Raw genomic sequence first — 14237 nt, 5'->3', positions numbered from 1 at the left:
AATACCTGAGAACATTGGGGCAGTCATAGGAAAGTTATTTTGGTTTAATGTAAGAATTATCTAAGAATTAGAGGGTTCTATATATGGTACAGGCTATTCCTCTCTCTATTTAGAGTGAGTTCCAGCTGTACATTAATACATCCATCAGAGATACTGAGGAGAGGAATCCAATTAATCAATAAGTCAATCAAGAGAGGTCTTGCATGGACCAATAGTGATGGTGGGCTAAGAACTAAGGAGTATGTTTAATTCAACCCTCTGTAACTGAAATACAAAATGTTTTTTTTTAGGGGAAGAAGAACAAATAAGAAAGGATATCTACATTCCATAGGTGGTGCCTTCAAGCAAAGATCAATTCTTTAAATCTTTACATAAGTTTACCCAGAATTTTACTTTCAAGGAAATTTTTCATCCCATATCTTTAATCCTTCCAAAGAAATTCATTCCTGGCATCTTTTAGAAGGACTGTTTTGGAACAGGCCAGAGTCAGAAAGACATGACACTTTTTTCTGCAGAAACCTGTATGAATCAATCCTTAAATGACATAATTTTAATCCCTAAACTGTGTTACCCCCGCTGACACAGTCAGCCGCACCAGTTGTGGGAACTGAACTCGATGGCAAGCAAGACACAGGCTGGCTGGTGCTCTAAGAGGCAACGTGGCACAAAACCTGTGTCAAAATAGAGATAATGGTGATTAATTGAAGGAATTAATCACCCTCCTTTGGAGATCTTTGCATTTAATTCACAAATTGGCTTAGGCATTTGAAAGATGGAACAGAAGCAAAAGATACCGAGAAAGAAAGTGGGCTGTAGAGGCTATGGAAGACCACTGGATATACTGAAATTATTAACAGCAAAAGCTGTAACAAAGTAGAAAATGAAAGATAAAAAAGGAGTGCAGAGGGTGTTGGCTGGTGGCAGGAAGTACTGTTGGAGAGGGCATATGACTCTTGCCGGCATTACCTTAAGGACACAGAAAGAAACATTCAGCTGCTGAGGGGGTGTCAAGATAATTCATTCTGTCAGAGCCATCTTGGATTTTTTTTAACTAACTTAGTATTCCAATATCTAACAATCGCTGTTGTGTGGCTCCTGCTATTTACTGTCTTCATTTCTACAGGAGTCCTATGTAATACTTCTCTGACTTTTCCTCTTAACCGAAGCTGAGAAACGAGTGTGTAGTCTGGGACTTGGCCCAGGCAGCTTGTCACAAGTTCAATTTCTTTGCAGTCTCATGTTTTTATCTTTAAAATTTCATGAGACATTTGCATTTTCCTTGTTAAAAGATCTGTACTAAGTTTTATATAAAAATTAATGTTTAATCCTTTGATTAAATTGAACAACTTAGGGAAGTATGCCATATTTTTTTAATTGTTTCCCATACATCCTGGCAGATAACTTATGTAATTCTCTGAGGTATGGCCTGCATTTGAGAAACATGACCTTACAGTAAACTTACATTACGTGAGGTTATCAGAGTGACTGTTTCCTGAAGATTCTAACAAACACAGTTGTTTTAGGGAGCTATAAATGTGGGTGGGTGTGCACCCCATTCTGGACTCTCTTCTGAACACAAAAGCCAGAACAGACAGCATTCTAGATATTTTAACTACTTGATAATCCATAACAAAATTAGATACATGCTACAGAAAAATGTAATTAAATGTTCAAACTTAAATATGCGTGTAGACATTTTAATATCTTCCTGTATATTAAAAGTAAGTGTATTTTGTTTGTTTTTTATTAAGTCTGTTAATTCCCCTCACTTCACTGCGATACATCTTCTTTCATTTAAACTTCAATAAAGGAATGACAGGAAAAAAGAGAAAGCTGCAGACATGAGCAATACAGAAAAACAAGATGAGGATTAGAACTCAAAATTGGTCAAAGAGTAGGATTGTGTGTAATTGTTTCCATTATGTTTTATTTAACAATTATGTTAAAAATTAAGTGTTTTTATGTGCTGAGATGTCATGGTAGTTATTAAATGTTATTATTTAGTAAAGCTCTAGTAACAATTAGATTTTTAAATTACATATTGACTCCCAGTAAACTAAAATTAAATAATTAAACCTAATATTAATGGTGAGGGATTATAGAAGAAGAAAAAGTCCATTGTGAAACTTACTTTTTATTAAAAATTCTAATCTATAAATAATATCTTTAAAAACTTATGATTTTCTAAACATTTTTCCTAATTGTTAGTGTGTACTTCCTTTAGAGACTGGTTTATACTTCGCAGACACTATTATATCCAGTGAAAATTACTGAGAACCCACAAATGATTTACACACCAATCAAAAACTTTTATTGCACAGTAATCTGTACCCAACACATTGAGGAAAGAGCACTAAGATATGGCCCTTCTCTTCAGGGGCCCACAGCCTGGAGAGAGGGAAGGACATAGTTACAGAGCAGTGTGGTATGTGCAAGATGGGAAATGTATATAAGGCATCAGGTCAGGATGTCCCTGGGTAGGATTTTGACAGAATATTAAGTAGGACTTGACAAATGAATATCAGAGAGGAGGATCCCAGGCAAAAGCATTCAGTAGGAGCAGAGGTGTGAAGCACCATGAGGTGTTACAGGGACAGCTATTATTTCAGTATGACTGGGGGAGGTTAGAGGAAATGAATTGTAGCCTGAGTGAGCAAAGAAATGAGGTCAAGGCTAAATTTATCATTTCTTCTCTTTGTGTGACCTTAAGCAAATTACCTAACCTCTATAGGCTTCAGTTTTGTCATTTATAAAATTTCTTAGAGTTATTGTGAAAATTGAAGGAGATGAAGCAGTTTCATATTACAGACAAGGATTGGCCCTTAGCACTCAATGAAGACTAGCTGTTCATTGTATTCATGGAGTTTGACACAATTAAATACAGGACTGGGACTCCAGGATCACAACCTCATGGGACCACCTCAAGCTCACTGCCATGCCAACATCTGTAAATGGGGAGGTGGAGCAAAGACAGAACTCTGGTTGTATGTGTGCAAGAGAGAGAGAAAGAGAGAGACACATAGAGAGAAAGAGAGACCCTGGAAAGCAGGGAAAGCAGCAACTTCACTGCACCTGTGTCTTCTACTGACAACTGACATCCAGGTGATTATAATACTTAACCAACTTTCTATAATAAATTAAGTATGTTAGTATATCACCTAGCCTGTATAACCATGGAGCTTGTAGGGACTGCACATGTTCCTGCTCTGTAGTCTCAGAAATTCACTGGAGTATGGCAAGTGAACATGCCTGTTTGAATGATGCCTGATAGAATGAAATGCAATGCACATTTTTTAAAAACCACTTTAGGAGAACTTCCGGCCAAGATAGAAACATAGGTAGATATGCTTCGCTTCCTTGCACAACTAAAGGAGGATAAAAACCAATTTAAAAACAACAAAACAACTAGAACTACCCCAAAATTGAACTGCATGGAAGTCTGACAACCAATGAGTTAAAGAAGAAATACTCATCCAGACTGGTAGGAGGGGTGAAGACAAGGAACCAGGCCAGAGAGGACATATGGCAGGGCTGTGGCTGGCAGACAAAGTGGTCCCCCATTTGTGTGCAGATAAACTGGGAGGAACAACTGGGGAGCAAGACAGACTGCTTAACCCAGGTGTCCAGTACTAGGGAAAGAAAGTTTCAAAACCTCTGGCTGTAAAAACCTGTGGGGGGTTGCAGGGGCAGGAGAAACTGCCAGTCTCACAGGAGAGTCTGTTGGAGAGGCCCAGGGGATCCTAGAACATACACAAGCCCACCCACCTTGGAATCAGCACCAGAAGGGCACAGTTAGCTTGTGGGCAGCAAGGTAAATGACTAAAAGTGGAAGAAAGCCGAGCAAGCAGCATTGTTCCCACTCTGACTCCTTCCTCACATACAGTACCACAACACAGAGATGTGGGTTGTCCCATCCTGGTAAATACCTGAAACTCTGCCCCTAACAATGTAACAGGTGTGCCAAGACAAAGAAATATGGCCCAAATGTAAGAACAGATAAAAAATCCAGAAAAAAAAAACTAAGTAATGGGGAAATAGCCAACCTATCAGATGCAGAATTCAAAACACTGGTAATCAAGATGCTCACAGAAATGGCTGAGTATGGTTGCAAAATAGAGGGAAAAGTGACGGCTATGCAAAGTGAAATAAAGAAAAATACACAGAGAACCAACAATGACAGGAAGGAAACCAAGACTCAAATCAGCTATTTGGACCAGAAGGAAAAAATAAGCATTTAACTAGAATACAGCAAAGAAACAAGAATTCAACAAATGAGGAGAGGCAGGAACCTCTCAGGCAACTTTAAATGTTCCAACATCCAAATCATAGGGATGCCAGAAGGAGAAGAGGAAGAGCAAAAAATGGAAACTTTATGTAAAAAATAATTAAAGAAAACTTCCCCAATCTAGCAAAGGAAATAGACATACAAGTCCAGGAAACTCAGAGAGCCCCAAAGAAGTTGGACCCAAAAACACATCATAATTAAACTACCCAAAATTAAAGATAAGGAGAGCAGCAAAGATTAAAAGCAGCAAGAGAAAAGGAGACAGTTACCTGCAAAGGAATTCCTATAAGATTATCAACTAATTTCTCAAAAGAAACCTTACAAGCAAGAAAGGGCTGGAGGAAGGAAGTATTCCAAGTCGTGAAAAAAACCTATATCCAAGATTACTCTATCCAGCAAAGCTATCATTTAGAATGGAAAAGCAGATAAAGTGCTTCCCAGATAAGGTCAAGTTAAAGGAGTTCATAATCACCGAGCCCTTATTATATGAAATGTTAAAGGGACTTAACTAAGACAAAGAAAACCAAAACTATGAACAGTAAAATGACAACAAACTCAAAACTATCAATAACTGAACAACAACAACAAAAAAACCCAACTAAGTAAACAACTAGAACAGGAACTGAATTACAGGAATGGAGATCACATGAAGGGTTATCAGTGAGGAGGGGGAGGAGGGAGAATGGGGGAAAAGGTACAAGGAATAAGAAGCATAAATGGCAGGTACAAAAAGGACAGGGGGAAGTTAAGAATAGTATGGGAAATGGAGAAGCCAAAGAACTTATATGTACAACCCATGGACACGAACTACGAGGTGGAGAATGCTAGAAGGAAGGGGATACAGGTGGAAGGAGATAAAGGGGAGAAAAAATGGGACAACTGTAGTAGCATGACCAATAAATATACTAAATAAGTCTCCACTTTATTGAGGTATAATTGGTATACAAAAAAGTTTACATAATTAATGCATACCACTTGATGAGTTTAGAGATAAGCATACATCTCTTACTATAAGTATACATCTCTTAGTATAAGTTTCACATCTCTGTGAAACCCTCTCCACAATTTATGTCATAAACGTATATCACCTTCAAAATTTACTTCTGTCCTCTTATTTATTACTGTTTTTGTGATAAGAACTGTTAACATAAGATCTACCCTCTTAGCAAATTTTTAAGTATACAATACAGGATTGTTAACTACAAGCACTTCGCCATACAGTAGATCTGTAGGACTTATTTGTATAACCACACTCTGTACACTTTGACTAATACCTCTTCCCCCCAGCCCCAGCCACTACCATTCCACTCTCTGCTTCATGAGATTGACTAGTTCAGATTCCTCATATAACTGGTATCATGTATTATTTGTCCCTCTGTGTCTGCCTTATTTTATTTAGCATAATGTTCTCCAGGTTCATCCATGTTGTTGAAAATGGCAGGATTTCCTTCTTTCTTAAGGCTGCAATATATTTGTTGCTCACATACACCACATTTTCTTTAGCCATTCATCTGTCAGTAGACATACAAGTTGCTTCCATGTCTTGGCTATTGGGAATAATGCTGAAATGAACATGGAAGTGCAGATATCTCTTTGAGATCTTGATCTTTATTTCTTTGAGAATATACCCAGACATAAAACTGCTGGATCATATGCTCTTGTAATTTTAAGATTTTGAGGAACCACCAAGCTGTTTCCCACAGTGGCTGCACAAATTTACATCCCCATAAATAGTGTACAAGCCTTCCCTTTTCTCCACAACACAATACACTTTTAATGAAAGTCCTCACATCACAGTCCAATTGGACATCTTTCTGCGTTTTGAATTCATTTATCTGAAAGCCAATTTTCCTGAACCTTGGCCCCAAACTTGCATCTACTTCTCTGCTTACTGTGTCAGTCAGTGGCCTCCCTGGGCACCCAGCGCTGCAAGTCATCCTTGACCCTCTCTCTCCTCCACACTTGCACTCAATCAATTACTAAGTCGCAGTAAATCTGACTCCAAACCACCAAGCTTGTCTCCATCCTTCTACTTCTATTGTGGCTTTCTCAATTCAGGTTTTCATTATTTCTATGTCTAAGCAACGTAATTATAAAAGCCTTTTTGCTGAACTCCCCGTGTCCAGCAGGACCATCCCAGACATTGTCAGAGAGTTAAGTCACACACCTCTACTTAAAATCCTTTCAGGGTCTCTGCTGCCTACAAAGTCCAGAGTGTACAAAGTCCTGCCTGCTCTGACTGCCTCCTTCTCTAATCTCATCTCTCACCACACGACACCTTGCAATTTGTGCTCTGATTATACCAAGTGACTGGTTGTTTCCCAGAAAAGCTCTTCCAGGCCTTTGTACTGTCATTCATGCAATTGTCTGTGTAGATCTTTGCTACTCAAAGTGTGGTCCATGGGCAAGTAACTTCAGCATCACCTGGGAACATTTGAAAATTAGGCTCTCGGGCTTCCCCTTAGACCTACTAAACCCAAATCCACATTTTCACAAAACCCTCAGGTGATTTCTACACACATTAACAGTTTAGAGTACAGTGAGACCTTAGTTAACATCATGGATAGGTTGTGAGACTTTAAGCAAAATCATGTCAAGCGAAACCAATTTTACCATAGGTTGATTGATATAAACAAGAATGAAGTCTGTGCTGCCTCTCATCAATGCTATAATGAAATGACGTTATTCAATGACCTGCTGTACTTCCTAGAATGCGCTTTCCACCTATTTTGCCCACCTCACTGGTTCTCAGCCTTCAGTGCTCCCCTGTTATGTATTAAAAATGCAACCTGCCCTTTACTATCTTGAAATAAATGTCCTAGATCACATATCTATACTCATAATTTTTAAAATCCTATATAATATTTTAACTATAATAATAAAAAAGAAAGTAATGTGAAATAAAATATGTATTTCTATATGTGAGTGCTTGGAGAGAACTGCTCTCAAAGAGTTAACAAAATAATGAAATGTTTACCTAGACTCACTGGGGATGGACAAATACCGAGGAAGGTGGGCCCAGGTGCACTGGTGACACAAACACCACGAGCAATAAGACAGTCAATGGTATGACTTTTCAAGATGGTGAATGACTCTTGGCAAAATTCCAGAGAGAGCAAAACACAATCTTCCTTTGGCGCATAAGGGAGTCGTATTCTTGCAAAATGAAGGTGTTATTAAAACTGTGCAGAGTATGCTTTCTGTTTATACGTGACAGGAGTTGGGTTTGGAGCTGAGAGCATTTTAATAAGCAGAATTTCACCTACATAAATGTCTGGGAAGGGACATTCAAATGCCATGTTGGATGCAGAGGGTTCTCTGTTACAGAGGGCTGAATCAGGCATGGCTGCACATGTAGCATCTCTGGCTTCCATCCAGTTAGTGCCCGAGCTGTCCTCCCATCAGCGACCACCAGTAATACCCCCTAAGATTTCCAAACCCCCAGAAGGGGCAATATCTGGCTGAGAATGGCTGGTCAGCCTGATCCACACAACGCTTCCTTCGAGCCTCAGTTTACACAGCCACTCCCTCCATCCCCAGTGCTTCCCCATGTCTTTCCTCCCATGGTGTTCTCTTAGTTCCCTGAACCTAGTTCTGGCCCAGTCCTAGTAGTGGGGGAGGGCAGTTTGTACGGGGGGACTGTCTCTTTGATGCTTCCTACCTCCCAGGGAATCACACAGTCAGAAACTGAGTAAATCTTCAGTGAAGGTTGTTGAATAAAAGACTTAAAAATAATAATAATTAACAAATAAAACAACTCTGAGAGCTTGTGGATTAGTGGTATAGTCATCCATAACATTGAATGTTTTCTAATATATCTACACTGAAGATAACTTGATAAATATGGACAATAGTTGGTAACCTTTCTTTTTTATTCTTTATAACTGCATGTATTTCTGCACAGGATAAAGACATTTGACACATTCAGTGCCAGCTGTGTTGGGCACTATGCTGCACATTCCTTGAGGAACTCACAGTGCGTCATGAGAAAGAGCAAAGAGCATAACCTGGTGTATTTAAATCTGATGTTATGCCTCCCAGGTGGTACCAAGGGAAGGCATGATTAATTCTGACCAGGGGATTTGGAATCACATCTTCTACACATAATAGAGCAAAGGATCACATGTTGGGACTCTCACATAAAGATGATATGAAGACATATGTAGTTTATTTATTGATAGCACTTTCAAAAAACTCTCTGAAATAAAAAAAAAAGATGTAGAAACCCAGAAGGAAGCATTTTCCCAAAGGCTCACGGGGTATGGATGGTAAACTATTTCCCTTGGTTGCATGACTTGATGCCCTTCAACGGTCCTTAGGTCAGCTGCTAAAACTGGCCTTCTAAATGGAATGGCATTCCCATGGTACTCTGGGAAAGTGGGCAATTTGAAATAATGTCATTGTTTTTTCCCCTTTCTAACATGTTGAGTTTGGTACTTGTGCTCTGAAGAAATTTACTGCTAAAAAATACACATTTTTTTTACTTCAAATAGTAAATAGAATAGCTCTTGAATGTATTTGTACTTTTAGGGGTGGAGAAGGTGGTAAGAAATTAAAACGAACATACTTCTGACATTTCTAATATTTCAGAATTGCAACATATATACTTGCCTGATTCTTCTCTGTCCCAGAGCGTTCCACGGCTCCTGGCATGTCTGAGGCATATAACAAATATTTGTCGAATGAATTAATGCATGCCTTATCGATGAAATGGCCTGCATTTCCATTCGTTCTGAGCTTCAGAATTTTTATTAAACTTACTAAGTTTTAGGAAAGTCAGACTGTGAAGGGAAGGGATGGTGGAAGGGTTTCCTTCGCACTCCCGAGTGAATGCAGTCTTTGAGGCACTGAGGACTCGGTCAGGGAATGCTGTGACCTCCCCAACCTAGCACAAAGGTGGCCTTTTTTGTTTTCCTCCTTCCCTTCACTGGTTTCAGGAGCTGGTGCCAGCTGAGTCTAGATGGTGCGCACTTTACACTTGAATGAAACACTCCCTGCCCTCAGTTCTGGGAGCTCCACTCTGTTGCCTCCATCTGCTGCTTCTGATAAATGCTCACATTTTAAATATATTCCTATCAGCTCACTCCCAAAGTGGTTTGCCAGCTCTCCACACAGCAAACAACCCCACTGGCACAGAGCCCCTACTTGGGTGGAAAGAATTTGGGCAGAGAGAAGATGTATCTCCCAGTGAGGAGAGATGAGAGAGAAGAGCGGAAAATCGCCTGGAGAAACCTATGACAAAGACCCTGTCTGTGTTCTGTGGGTCTCCAGGGGCCATCAGGATCAACGCAGGGCTCTGGGGTGTCTATGCAGAGGGCCAGGGGGTCTGAAGTGTGGCCAAGCTAAGAGCAGAGCTGACGGAGGTGGAGTTGAAGATGTTTTGCTCTTTCTTGGAAAACAAGTTGAACATTGAATGTGCGTAGCCTGGTCAGCTGACAACCCTCCATTATGAATAAGCCCCAGGGAACAAAGACGCATGGGAATTTGCCTCCAGCCCTCAAAGCCTCCTCCGGCACATGCAGCATTTAAGTGGCTCTTCCAAGTCCCCCTGCTAGTTTCAGCTGGCAGTTGTCTTCCTTTCAGTGTTTCTTCCTTGCAGCAACTGCTCCAGCATAATTACCAAGTGCATTTGGGAAAGATGAAGTAATTCGGTGTGGAAGGTCTCCCCAAAGAACAGGATCACAACAGACACCAGCAGGGCACATGCTTATTCTCACAGTCTCAGGGACACAGAATGTTGGAGCTAGAAGAGGAGGTAGGGATCATTGAATCCAATTCCTTTATCCTAAAGGCATCTTAAATTTTCATGTCTCAAACCGACTCCTGATACCCCTCCTCTTCTTCCCCATCAAACCTCTCCTCTCAGTTTTTTCCCACTTCAGTTAACAGTGACTCCATTCCTCCAGTTGCTCTGGGTAAAAACCTTAGAGTCCTCCTTGGTTTCTCTTGCAACCCACATCTGGTCTGACTGCAAATCTGGCAGGCTCTATCTGCAGCAGGTAGTCAGCATCTGGCCTTGTCTTGCTACCTCCACAGCTACCACCCTGGTCCCAGCCACCTTCATCTCTCCTCTGGACTATAACAGCCCAAGGATCAGCATGGGCCAGTCTGGCCTGCCACTTGGTTTTATAAATAAAGCTTTATTGCAAAACACAGCCGTACTCACTAGTTTATCTTATGCTACAACAGCAGCGTCAAGGAGTTGCAACAGACACCTCATGGCCTGAAAAAAATACTTACCATCTCTAGCTAACCCCTTCAGTGGACTTGTAAGGTGAATAATATCATACCCTGCTCAAAACCCTCTCCCTCAGGGTAGAAGCTAAATTTTTATAAGGTTCTGCAGGAACTGGACCACCCCATGATCTTCTGACCTCATCCCCTACCATTCTCCCCCGTGGTGTTCATGTTCAGCTGGCCACACTGCCCATTCCCTCCAGCCCAGGGAACCTCTACCTCCACCCACCCCTTCTCTTCCTCGGACACGTCAGGCATGCTCCTACTACGGGACCCTCTGTTCACTGTTCCCTCTGCTGCAAATGGTTTCCACATTAACACCTACCCAGCTTGCTCACTCTTCATTCATTCTTTACTGAAATGTCACCATCTAGTGACCTTCTCTGACCCCCTTATTTAAAATGGCCCTCTCTCCCCATCTCCCTGCATTGCTTTATTTTTCTCTGTGGCTTCTATCACCATTTAATAAATGTAACCACATTTCCCTTATTTGTTGTGCCTGTTGTCTCTCCCCACCTCCTGTCTTGTTGGGAACCACCCTGCCTGGATTCAGAAGCTGTAATCCCCTATGACTAAGGCTGACTGAGAGACCTTGAGACTCTAAGCTACTAAGGAGACAAAGTTTATCCTCCTGGTGGAGGTGCAGCCTCTGTCCCCTTTTACTTCACCCTGCTTGGCCCCAGGCAGATGACTGGTTAGCCAATGATGGGTAAGATTCCTCAAGGGAGAGATGACTTAAGACAGGCATGGTCATGAAGAGGCCCTCAAGGAAGGACTTGGGGGGCTATAGCAAAAGGGGGTGATGGACCCTTGCCCTTTGTCTTTGACAGAGCCTGGGTCCTCATTTTGTCGGCGAGAAGTCTCCTAATCTCCTGGCTGCCTTACTTCCCCTGCTCAACCTAATCCTGAAACAATGCTGGAGGTGGGTGCAGCTCTGGGCAGGAAAGGGCGGTCCCCCGTGATGATCAGGTCTAAGAAAGAATGCATAAAATCCTGTGAAAACTGCTTTGCCAAGGATGCTCTCAATTTTCTGATAAGGATCCAAGAATGAAATGAGTTTGTTTCCCAAAATTTTACGGCCCTTTAACTAACTGACCTTGATTCAGAATAAGCCCTCGGAGTTCTTTGAATGTTAGCTATTGTTTGATCATTACTGCCTGACAATGATGAATGAAGACCTTCCTTGAAGTAATGCTGACAGAAAAGCAACAAAAGCCTGTCCAGGAAAGGTTCAGGGCCCTCTCTCACTCAGAGAGTGGCCGAGCCGTCCCTGTCCCTTTTCTCCACAGGACTTTGGTATTTGGTAGTCCATGAGAATTTGTTCCTCGCAGCTACAACACCGCAGACACCAGGGGCTGGAGTCCGCATCACCCTCTAAAATGCCAAGTCCCACTAGGGCAGGGGCTTTGTCTGCTCATAGCCATGGACTAGGTGTTCAGCAACCTTTTAAGTAAATAAATACATGTTTGAAAGCAGTGATGCTACAGCAAATGTGGAACATATCAGTGACTCAGCAAGAGTTTCTACAGATACTCCCACTTAGGGAAGAAACTCAGGGAGCTCCAGGCACAAATGACCTGTAGATTTGGGGAGGCACTTTATTTCCCATTTTCCTGCTTCCCTTTCCCATCTTATTTCTTTCCTTGTGCTGTTCTTTGAGTCTATGGCTATAGTTTCAGTAGCAGTCCAGATCTCATGATTTTTTCCCCACTTATCATTAACGTATATCTCTCTGGCTTCTATTAGTAAAAGACTCTAGCCTATTGCCTTCTAAGCTAATAAACTCATTAAAGTCCAAATATTAATGAATAATAATGTCTCTACCTCCTAGAAAATAATTTGCATTTAAACAACTTTCAGTACCTGAATCCAAAGAGGCTGGTGATGTGAGAATTCCCAGCAGGCAGCAACCCTGGGCCAGTTGGAGTAGCCGTGGAGAGGTCCCCGCAGCAAAATCACATCACAGCCCATCGGCGGCTGTCCACTTTGCCTCCACAGGGTGAGTCCAGCTGTGTATATTTCCATCAGAGTGTCCAAGCACACAGACACACAGGGTGTCAGTTAGAGGCACTGAGAACATCTTCACTTGCATGGAAATGAGTCATGTACACATTTACATGTATTGCTATCAATTCCTTCCCTTTATGCTTTGATAGCTTTTCATCCAGTTTATAGTCCCACTAGCAAAGAGACACTTCTTGGCAAGGAAAAGGAAGCTAGAAAGGAATAGGACTCAGCCTCCAAAGAGGTGAGAGCGAAAGGGGGGTGACTACTGGAGCACAAATAGCCACAAGCTATCGTGTTCCATTGGCCCTCTGGGTCCATGTCCACCACACTGCAGAACACAGTGAGGGTTCAGAGGATGAAAAGATTGAGAAGTACACCTTTTTCTCCAATAAAGGATGGTTATGCCTGCAAAACCAAATTGTGGTTTATAAGAGTTTAAGCAAAAACTTCATCTTATGTTTGCGAATCTGGTTTATGCAAAAAAAATTCTGGTTTATAAGATTTTGTGCTGTGCAAGGGACACAGTAGACATTTTTAGGCGACCCACTACTGGCAAACGAAATTAAGAGAATCACCAGAAGAATAAGAAGATATCCTTCATCATCAGAAGACGAATATATTCTTTAGCTAGTTTGACTGATTTGTCTGTCAGAAGCTGCTCTGACATCTCCAGAGGCAGAAGCACTCACCATGCTCATGGGCAAGGGTGCCGCTTGCCTTTTAAGGACAGTGGAAGCTAAGATGAGCCTCTCACCTTAACATACCAGAACCAGTTCCAGGTGGTCTAGCCCATATGGCTGTCGTAAATAAATGAATCATTTTCTTTCGAATTATGATAGAGTATAAATAAATTGCTTCTCTCCTACTTCACATACTGCCATGGAGATGCGTCTGAATTTGTCATCTGGTGAAATGGGTATTGATCTGTCCTTCCTCCAGGGAATCTTTGGTTTGTTTACTTCATTCTCTAGACAAAGAGATGCAATTATGTAGCCATATAACAGAATGGTACATTTTATCAAAATGGCACCTTGTAAGTGGAAACTCACAAGAGATTAGCACAGGTATCATATAGTCAGTACCTTTATGGACACACAAAAAAGGTAGTTTATAAACCACAGTGAAACCAGTTTCTTAAGACTCTTCTAAACTCACTAACTATAGAACTAAAGAGATCCTCAAGCCCCTTGGAAGTGCACAGGACACAAGCAGGGTATTGCCCCTTCATAGCGGATGTTACAGAATTCCTGCTCCGCACAAGAGGCCTCCCTTGGTGCTGGCAGGATTCTGTCGCTTAGGCACCGTGGCCGCTGGACAAGCACTTGTGACCACAGCTAATAGAAAATGCCCAGTGCTCCAGGAGACAGCCAGGCTTCCCAGGGATTCCCCACTGTATTCTAGGTGGGCCTTTCCCACCAAATCAAACGGGGCAGAATTGTTGATGATATTTTCACTGAGATGGATCACCTCCTTGACAGGCCACTTGACCCTAAGCCAGTGGCTCTCAAACTTCAGTGTGCACCAGAGTTACCTGGAGGACTCCCTAAACCACAGCTTGCTAAGCCCCAGCCCAGAGTTTCTGGTCTAACAAGTTTGACATAAGGCCAGGAATTTGCAGTTTCTAATAAGCTTTCAGGTGCTGCTGATGCTGCAGATCCAGGTACCCCACTCTGAGAGCTATCCGTCTCAGCCCAATCTCTACGGAATT

At 41.7% G+C, this 14237-nt stretch overlaps 1 long non-coding RNA gene across 1 annotated transcript; it reads left to right on the top strand.

Annotated features, from left to right (window-relative positions):
• The first annotated feature begins 264 nt into the window (after positions 1 to 264).
• On the top strand, positions 265 to 8485 carry LOC118498890. Its single transcript, XR_004901382.1, has 3 exons — positions 265 to 1132; positions 4547 to 4549; positions 8190 to 8485. It is a non-coding gene; the product is annotated as an uncharacterized LOC118498890 (long non-coding RNA).
• The last annotated feature ends 5752 nt before the right edge of the window (positions 8486 to 14237 follow it).

This window comes from Phyllostomus discolor, chromosome 2, assembly GCF_004126475.2.
Source record: "Phyllostomus discolor isolate MPI-MPIP mPhyDis1 chromosome 2, mPhyDis1.pri.v3, whole genome shotgun sequence".
Classification (NCBI taxonomy): Eukaryota; Metazoa; Chordata; class Mammalia; order Chiroptera; family Phyllostomidae; genus Phyllostomus; species Phyllostomus discolor.
This window is presented reverse-complemented; position numbering and strand designations above follow the sequence as displayed.